The following is a 9,214-nucleotide window of genomic DNA, read 5'->3' on the forward strand; positions in this document are numbered from 1 at the left end:
ATAAAAATGTGTACATATATAATACATATTAATATCTTTATTTTGTATGTGTTCTAATTTTTTAAAGATTAACAGTTTTTGTTTAGTTTGTGTTTTAATTTCATATTCATTCTGATTTTATGCATATTATATGTAGAGGAGGAAATGAGAGATTGTGATAGGAATAAGGGGAGTGGTTGGTAAAAGTTTGGGATGAGTGTGACTCATGCCATGTTGTCAACCCACCGCCACCCAGAGTGGAGTCCCTCCCTGGACCCTGCGCGGCTTGGGGGCTGGACCGGGACCAGGACCAGGACCAGGACCAGGACAGGAGGAGTGAAACTTCCATGTGCTCGCGGGGGGAGCCGGGCCGAGCAGGGGAGATAAGAAGGGGGGGACTTAAAGTGACAGTGCGCTCACTGTCTCACACTTCCCTTACGCACAGAGACTGCCTCTCACGAGTCACAGTCCCCCAATACAGATTGTCTCACACACACACACTCACTCCCCAACACCCACTTACACAGTCCTCCAACACACAGTCAAACACAAACACACACTGGCTCCCTCTCTCCCACACACACTTGTATTGTTGTTGTTACTACTGCTTGGTACTTCCTGTCAAAATGCTCGTGGTGAGCCAGGACTGACTAAGGGCTGCAGGAGGGCTGTGGCCTCTGGCAAGATGCAGCCCCTATGTGACAGCGCGAAGCCTGTCTGGAACCACTGCTGCAGCATCTGCTGCGTACAAAGCTCAGTGTGTGTCAGCTATTCTGATCGCTGTCCCTTTACATTTATCAGATACAAGCAGCCCTAAAGGAGCCATTTTTGTGACTGGCTGATTGCTGTATTTCCCTCTTTCACCGCTGTTCTACTTAGGCTTTTTCTATCTTCTGTCATTGATTTGCTGATACACCTCCTAACACAGAGGTGGGCAAACTATGGCCTGCAGGCCACATCTAGCCCACAGGACCGTCTTGCCTGGCCCCTGAGTTCCCGGCCAGGGAGGCTAGTCCCCGGCCCCTCTCCCACTGTCCCCACTCCCCTGCAGCTACGCCACTGCACGGACAGCGCTCTGGCCCGCCGCTCCTGTTGGGCAGTGCAGCAGCATGGCTGGCTCCAGCATGGTAAGGGGCAGGGGATCCTGAGGGGCAGTCAGGGAGCAGGGGGCGGTTGGATGGGGTGGAGGTTCTGCAGGGGAGGGGCGATTAGGGGACGGGGAGCAGAGGGAGTTGAATAGGGGGTGGGAGCCCAGGAGGCAGTTAGGGGCAGGGGTTTTGGGAGGGGGCAGTCAGGGGTCAAGGAGCAGGGGGGTTGGATGGGTTGGGGGTTCTGAGGGGGCCGGGAAGTGGGAGGGGGTGGATAGGGGGCAGGGGCCAGGCTGTTTGGGGAGGCACAGCCTTCCCTAGCCGGCCCTCTATATAGTTGCGCAACCCCGATGTGGCCCTGAGACCAAAAAGTTTGCCCACCCCTGTCCTAACATTAGGGCTCTTTCCAAGACCGTCTTTCTCCAGTGCTGTATTAATTAGTGGATCAGCCATGGATTCTGTGCTTTTTTTGTGAAGTATATGTTAATCTCTCTATAGCCGTGTAACGCGCTGTTGAATAGTAAGTTCTAGTTGTATTTATTTTGTCAGTTTGTTTTTTTTATGTCTAACTTTGAATAAATTAATATTTCAAAATTAATGTCCTTCAATAATTTGATGTGTAGAAAATGAAACATAATAGACAGGAGCAATTTAAATCAAGGTGATTTAAATGTATTGGGATTCTTTTTAATCAATTTGAAAACGTCTGCTATTGCAATTTTAGATCATAATTTAGTTTATTATACATCCTACGTGCTGTTTTTTTTAAATACCACTACTGGTAGAGTCTCTTGTTTGAAATTTACAAAACTGCCATAGGCCTAACCACCAAAAAAAAAAAAAAAAAAAAAGGCCCTGCTCTTGCAAACAATCAGTTACACAACTTTATTTACATGAGTAGTCCCACTGACATCAATGGAAGTATTTATGTGATTAAAGTTAAACAAGTCTTGAAATAGATTAATAAAGTGATTGAACTTTTTTATATATACACACAAGGCCAACGGTTTCAAAAACAAGAACCCAAAGTTGGGCTCCTGAATCCAAGAATGGGATTTTCACAGTCACCTACGCAATTTAGGACCAAAAGTCCGCTTTACTTCAGGCTGCAAACCATGATAGAAGAGTATAACATGGTCAAAATGTAAATATAGCCTGGAATATTTGCTTATCAATGTTGTGTCTGAGTAAGGATGTTAATGAGGCCCTGGACTTGTCTTTTTCAGCATGGACAGGCATTATAAATGAAAAACTTATTAGTAGAAAGATCTCTGTAAAATCTGAAATTGTACTAACAGGAAACTAATTAAAGAAACAAGCACAAAACATCCACTTTGGCAATCCAAGACTATAAAATAGGAAGGAAGTAAAGAACTAACAACATGTAAATAAAAAATACCTGAATTAAATGTTAAAACTTGATTTAAATAAATATATTTACATTTTAAACATTGGATTTTGTAGTTTTAAAAAAGTACAAATGACTTATCCACCCGGCTACATAGTAACCCTAGTTCTTTCCTTGCTTACAGGAATGCAAATTCCATCAGTTTCAGTGAACCAAATCCCTGCTCTCCCCTCACATATAATTCCCAGTGGAGTTACACCAAGGACAGGAGCCTTATGGTGTGCAGAGTGAGGGGTCACTAATACAGACCCACCGGAGCCCCTGGCGAGTCTCTTTTCTCTGCAACAATGAGGGCTACAAAGTTTTTTTTTTTTTTAAATGGAATCTAGAATGTCTCTCAAAATTACATGATTCCAGCAGTTGGGGCTTCAAGAAAAAGACCAATTATCAGGAGGCTTATGATCAGATTGTGAGAGTTGGCAAGGCAGATGTCACCTGTATTCAGTGTTTTCCTCAGGAAATGAAATTAGGGGAGGGTGTTTGAATTTAGAGTGGGGTGAGGGTCAAGGGGTGAGACCGTGCAGGTGAAGGTGAACTGTATGGCACTATAGTAAAAACTGAAAAATGTTTCACAACCATTTTATTAGATTTAACTCATGTTTTAAAATCACACAAATTAAAGTTGGCTACTCAAGCCTACTATGAAGCACTACATCTACGTCCTTCTTGGTTTCTTTTAATTTTTCACAACTGTGTTAGTGAACTTCTCAAATGCAGTGCGTTCATCTTTAATGGCTTCTCATGTGTCCGGTACTTCCAGTCCTTCATGATATGTTCATGATCAGGCAGAAAGCAACTTCCTTCAGAACACAAAATTCTATTCAATGAGGAAAAAGAATGCTCAACTGTAGCTGTTGTGACTGGGAATAGCAAGAGATGTACATAAAAATGGCCATACTGGGTCAGACCAAAGGTCCATCTAGCTTAGTATCCTGTCTTCCCACAGAGGCCAATGTCAGGTACTTCAGAGGGAATGAACAGAACGGGCAATCATCAAGTGATCCATCCTCTGTCACCCATTTCCAGCTTCTGGAAAATAGAGGCTAGGGACACCATACCTGCCTATCCTGGCTAATAGCCATTGATGGACCTATCCTCCATGAACTTAACTAGTTCTTTTTTTAACCCTGTTATAGTCTTGGCCGTCACAACATCCTCTGGCAAGGAGTTCTACAGGTTGGCTGTGTGTTGTGTGAAAAAATACTTCCTTTTGTTTGTTTTAAACCTGGCACCTATTAATTTAATTTAGTGATCCCTAGTTCTTGTGCTATGAGAAGGAGTAAATAACACTTATTTACTTTCTCCGCACCAGTCGTGATTTTATAGATCTTTATCATATCTCCCCTTAGTCCCCTTTTCCAAGCTGAAAAGTCCCAGTCTTATTTCTCTCTCCTTGTTTGGAAGCCATTCCATACCCCTAATAATTTTTGTTGTCCTCTTCTGAACCTTTTTGAATTCCAGTATATATATCTTGATTGAATTCCTACTTCTTTCATCCCAGGAAACAGCACAAAGTTTGGGTCAAACCACTAGAGATGATAAAGAAGAAGTGAAAGTCAAATCTTCATTCGTTCGTCGTATGACATTCCAATCTGTGTTCATACTCTCTATTCTGTCCTGATCACATGGCAGCCCCTTTGCTGATAGTGTTTCACTCCACTCAACAGTTGACGTTTTATAAGACTGGCATCTGTAAAAGCTATGCAGAGGTTGAGTAGAATCCAGAAGTCTCTGTTGTAGATCTGTAAGAATCGAGTCTCTATACTTTTTCAACTGGCTTAACAAACACTTCTTGTCCTCTTCACTTAAGGATTCAATATAAGAACCTTCATTAGTCAACTTCTGGAGTGAAGTCTTTGCCTCTTCCAGTATGATTGATCCAAGTGTCGCTTCTATTTCTGGACAAAGATCTACTACTGTTGTAGTAGATGCCTGGATGGCATTGTTTAATGACCCAAATGGTTTCATCAGCAGACTTACGAGAGAGAGAGAGAGAGAGAGAAAAAGGTGATAGTCTTCTCTGAACTTAGTAGCAAAAGTAGTTCATCAGCCTCACTACTTAGATCCATCTCATCTTGGTATATACTTTCCAAAGCCAGTAATAACAGTTGCAGTAATTTTAAAACAACAGCCAAGGATCTCTCATGAGAAAGCCCAGGGATTTCTCAGGTTGGACTAATTTGATCATCAGTCCCAGTGTATCTTCTATTTTCCCCAAGACATTCAGTCCTTTTGGACTCTTGCTGAAAAAAGAGTATAATGAAGACATGAAATGTATGGCTTTTTAATGTCTTTTTAAGATTCTGCAGCTCGTACTAGTGCAAGTTGGAACAGATAGCCTCTGCAGTGTGTATAGTAGAGATTAGGGTTACACTTTTCTTTGAGCAAAGTTTATATTCCACTGTCTTCCAGAGAAATTTGCAGCTCCATCAAATGCACAAGCAGAGACATCTATTTGGGGTTCAATTTACAAGCATTTAACTCTTCTAAGATGTGGGTTGTCACAGATGCAGCCAATGTGTCTTCTATAACCTGAACATTGAGAAAGGCATCTATTGGCCTACCACTGACATGAAGATAACCACAATGACTTAATACTTGATGCCCATTTGCATTGGTGTATCCATCAGCCATGTATGCACATTTTTTTAATGCGGTGAGAGTTCCTCACTTTTTCAACTGCTGAGTCTTTCACTGTTGCACCACATGCTTCTAGCCAGTCAACTGAATTTCTTGCAGAAAGATAGTGAGCATTTGCCAGTCTTGTTTGGAACCAGTTCCAGCTTCAGAATTAACAAGTGACAATGGATTTAACATTGGCCTACAGTTTGTAGTATGTGGTATCTCTTGCTTAAATAGAAAGTACGATGTGACAGCCATGTTTGTTTGCATAAACTGTGTTTATGTCTCCAGCATTCTCAACAGCCTCATTAAGTACTTCTAAAATTGGCTTTTACAGTGACTGGCTTCTAAGGTTTTCTGCATGTTGCTGCAGTCCAGAGGCTTGGTGTTTTGCAGCCTTTTCATGAAGGTTGTCCGTATTGGCTTTGCTGATCAGTCTGACAAACCAAGCTCCTCCCTTTTTACTATATAAATCCATGGTACGCTCACATCTTGAATATTGTGTGCATTCTGGTCACCTCATCTCAAAAAAGATATATTGGAATTGGAAAAGGTACAGAGAAGAGGAACTTAAATGATTCGGGGTATGGAACAGATTCCATATGAGGAGAGATTTAAAAAACTGGAACTTTTCAGATTGGAAAAGAGAGACTACTAAAATGGGATATGATAGAGGTCTATAAAATCTTGTCTGGATAAAGTCAGTAAGGAAGTGTTACTTACTCCTTCCCATAACACAAGAATTAGGGGTCACCCAATGAAATTAATAAGCAGCAGGTTTAAAACAAACATAAGGAAACACTTCTTCACACAACGCACAGTCAACCTTTGGAATTTTTACCAGGGGATATTGTGAAGGCCAAAACTATAACAGGGTTCAAAACAGAACTAGATAAGTTCATGGAGGATAGGTCCATCAATGGCTACTAGCCAGGATGGGCAGGGATGCAACACCATGCTGTGAATGTCCCTACCCTCTGTTCACCAGAAGCTGAGAGTGTATGACAGAGGATGGATCACTTGATGATTGGCTGTTCTGTTCATTCTCTTTGAAGCACCTGGCATTGGCCACAGTTGGAAGACAGCATACTGGGCTAGAAGGACCATTGGTCTGACTGTTTGGCCATTTTTATGTTCTTATGTAAAAATAAATTATAACATAATAAAAATGTTTAGTACATAAATCCCCAAGATAACAACCTCTCAAAATAGTGACCATGTGAGATAACTACCTTGGCAAATAACGCATTTTAAAAATCTTGGCCTACTAGGAAATGTATATTTCTATAAGTTTCCCAGTCACAAATCTAGCATTCTGGAGCAAAGTCACTAAAATATACTCCAACAAACAAATGTTCTTTTAACATGTCTCTCCCTTCTCCCTCCACCCCCCCACCCCCATTCATAGTTGTTGTCCTTGGTCAATGAAGAACCAGAGTTCAGAGGTGCTTTCACGTGAGTTCACCTCCCACTCTGGGGGGTGGGAGGGGAGAAGGCACCTTGCTCTTTCTTGCAGCCACTTGCCCTCCGGGCACTCACTCTGGCAGCTGTTGTGCATCACTGTTCGCTCCATTGCTCCATCGCTGATGGCCCTGCGCAGTCAACTCTGCTGTCACTTGTCACTGTGACCTCTGCAATTCAGTTTCTTGAGGTTCCACCTAGCTCTCAGTGGGGGAACCTCACAGCAAGTGCAGGCTGGGTAATCTCTTCCACAGAAACACTGTCCCACAGCAGGTTTAAGCATTTAGACCTGATTATCAGTGATTTCAGCTCTAGTAGACACTTAAAAAAACAAAAGACTCTCTATGGAGCCTAATCAACTCTATCTTCAAACAGGATGGGGGCAGATCAAATACTGCCTATGACTTTTAGGCAGAATCCACACCACCAAGCAAAACACCTATCCCCACCCTCTCTCCACTAGGATCTGGCATCCCAACCCCCTGTTTAGTGAGTGCAGTTCAGTTGAGGGTGACCTGTGTTTAATTTGTAATGAAAGAAGTGCCGGGACTCAAGCAAGTTTTACATTCATCACTGATGTGGCAAGCCCAGAGGTCCTGGGGCTATGAACTGCCAAGCCTAGAGATGCCAGGGCTCATTGATCACTTGGGCAAGATAGCTCTGTCTGATGGATACCTTGGCAGAGTAGGTGTGTTCATGTAAATACAGTCTGGCCCTGAAGCTTTTTCTCCCCATCCCCACTAGCTGTCAGGGGAGAGCTCATTCAGACCTTGCTTACAAATTATAATTTGAAATGATAAAGTTGGCCAACATTGCTGAAATGAATGGGCCAACATTGTCATAAAAAACAACAGCTGTATGAGGAAGCTAGTCTTTGTTTATATTTTTCAAACCTATTATGTTTCTTCAGGTACAAGTATTTTATCATATACTGTATATGTTTTTGAAGTGTATATTAATGTTTCAATTTCCATTCAAATTTGTAACCAAGTTGGCAACACTGGGTAACTAGTTGATCACTGGGGGCAGGGGGATGTATGGAAATCTGGGGTACGAGGTGTAGGGAAATCCCTGCCGGTATTGCTGAGTACAGCAGAAAGTTTTGAGGGAGCCCTGTTGGAAACGTTGGACACTACTCACTGGTTTACAGCACAATGGCCCTATGCTAACCTCAGATTGGGGAACATGTGCATGGAGTCTGCATTCAAGTTTCAATTCCTAGCTCTGCAGCCAGGCTCAAAGGATCTTCTGTCTGAATTAGTTTTTTAAACCAGCTATTGTGACAAATAACATCTTAAATTGGCTGTCAGTAAAAGTTTCTTTTTCCATTGTGTTTATTTTGTGCATTTGGCAGCACTTAATATATAGGCAGGGGCACTATTTCCTCTGCATACTCTGCCTTATTCAGTTTCTCCTGTAATTTATGTGTTTTTCATGCACCAATAAAACGGGGTGAAAATGAAAAGGGAAAATGTGATCGTTAAACCATTGGAAGGGGAGCTCAGAGCAGATATAGCATCAGAAATTACTCGTAACTTTCTTTTAAAACTGACGTTCAAGTTAACTTTGAGGTTTCGCATTAGCTCGGTCTGATAGATGGCTGTTTTTCTTTTTGTTTATGGATACATGTGCTGATATCCTTTGATTCTGATGTGGGTGTAGCCATTTGTATTGCTGTATTTGGTTGATCAGAAAAGGGGAGGGGCTGATATGTACCAACTTGCTGAAGGGCAAGGCTTTTCAGGGCATGCTCTCCCTTCCTGTGAAAGTTTGTCTTTTCAGTTTTCTTGCTGCAGGTTGTGAACAGGCAACATTGAGAATTTTCTGCAGTAGAGACATTGTTGTGCTTAGATCTGGGTCAAGCGTGTTAACTTCCTGTGGACTCTGGAATGCTGAAGGTATGTTTGTCTCTTTTCTTTCTCAGACTTTCCTCTTGATTCTTAAACTCTGTGCCAGCTCTGTTATAAAAAATGTTACTGCTGACATGTACTTTGTTAGTAACAGGGTTTGTCATGGGGGGGAAAAAGGTTTTTCAAGTCATTACATGAAAGTAGATCAAATTGGTTAAGCACTCCCCTCCTCTCACCCAAACACCCTCAGTCTTGGAAAGGGAAAAGCGAAACTGGGATGGTCACCATGACATGGCATTTTACAGCAGTTGTCTCGCCAAACAGGACAGGGATGTTCTGCATGCAAAGAAATTATTTTGAAAGTTGGGTGCTGGGGAACTTGTAAGAAAGGAAAGGTGTAAAGGAAATGGAAGCAAGTCCCCAGAGGTGTGAAAGAGCAAAAAATCCCTGGAAGGATAGTCTGGCCTGTTACAAGCAGTAAGTCCCATTTGTAGTTCCCTCTTCCAGCCCATTATCAGATGCACAGCTTTGGGTCCTGCCTACTCCTGAAAATCCACCATGCTGTGGGGACCCAGTTGAAAACCAGTGTTGTTGGCGTTGTCAGTGTAGACGAGACAACCGTATTTTGTGTGACCGTGTTCACCACTCGCGCCACGGCCTTGCGGACTCGTAGTGCAGACGAGCTGGATAATCTTCCCCGAACTTTGTTTCACCGCAGCAAAACCCCTGGGTAGGCGGGGAGGGATGGCTCAGGGTTTGAGCATTGGCCTGCTAAACCCAGGGTTGTGAGTTCCCCTCTTTCCCTG

This window comes from Natator depressus, chromosome 11 (genome assembly GCF_965152275.1).
Source record: "Natator depressus isolate rNatDep1 chromosome 11, rNatDep2.hap1, whole genome shotgun sequence".
Classification (NCBI taxonomy): domain Eukaryota; kingdom Metazoa; phylum Chordata; order Testudines; family Cheloniidae; genus Natator; species Natator depressus.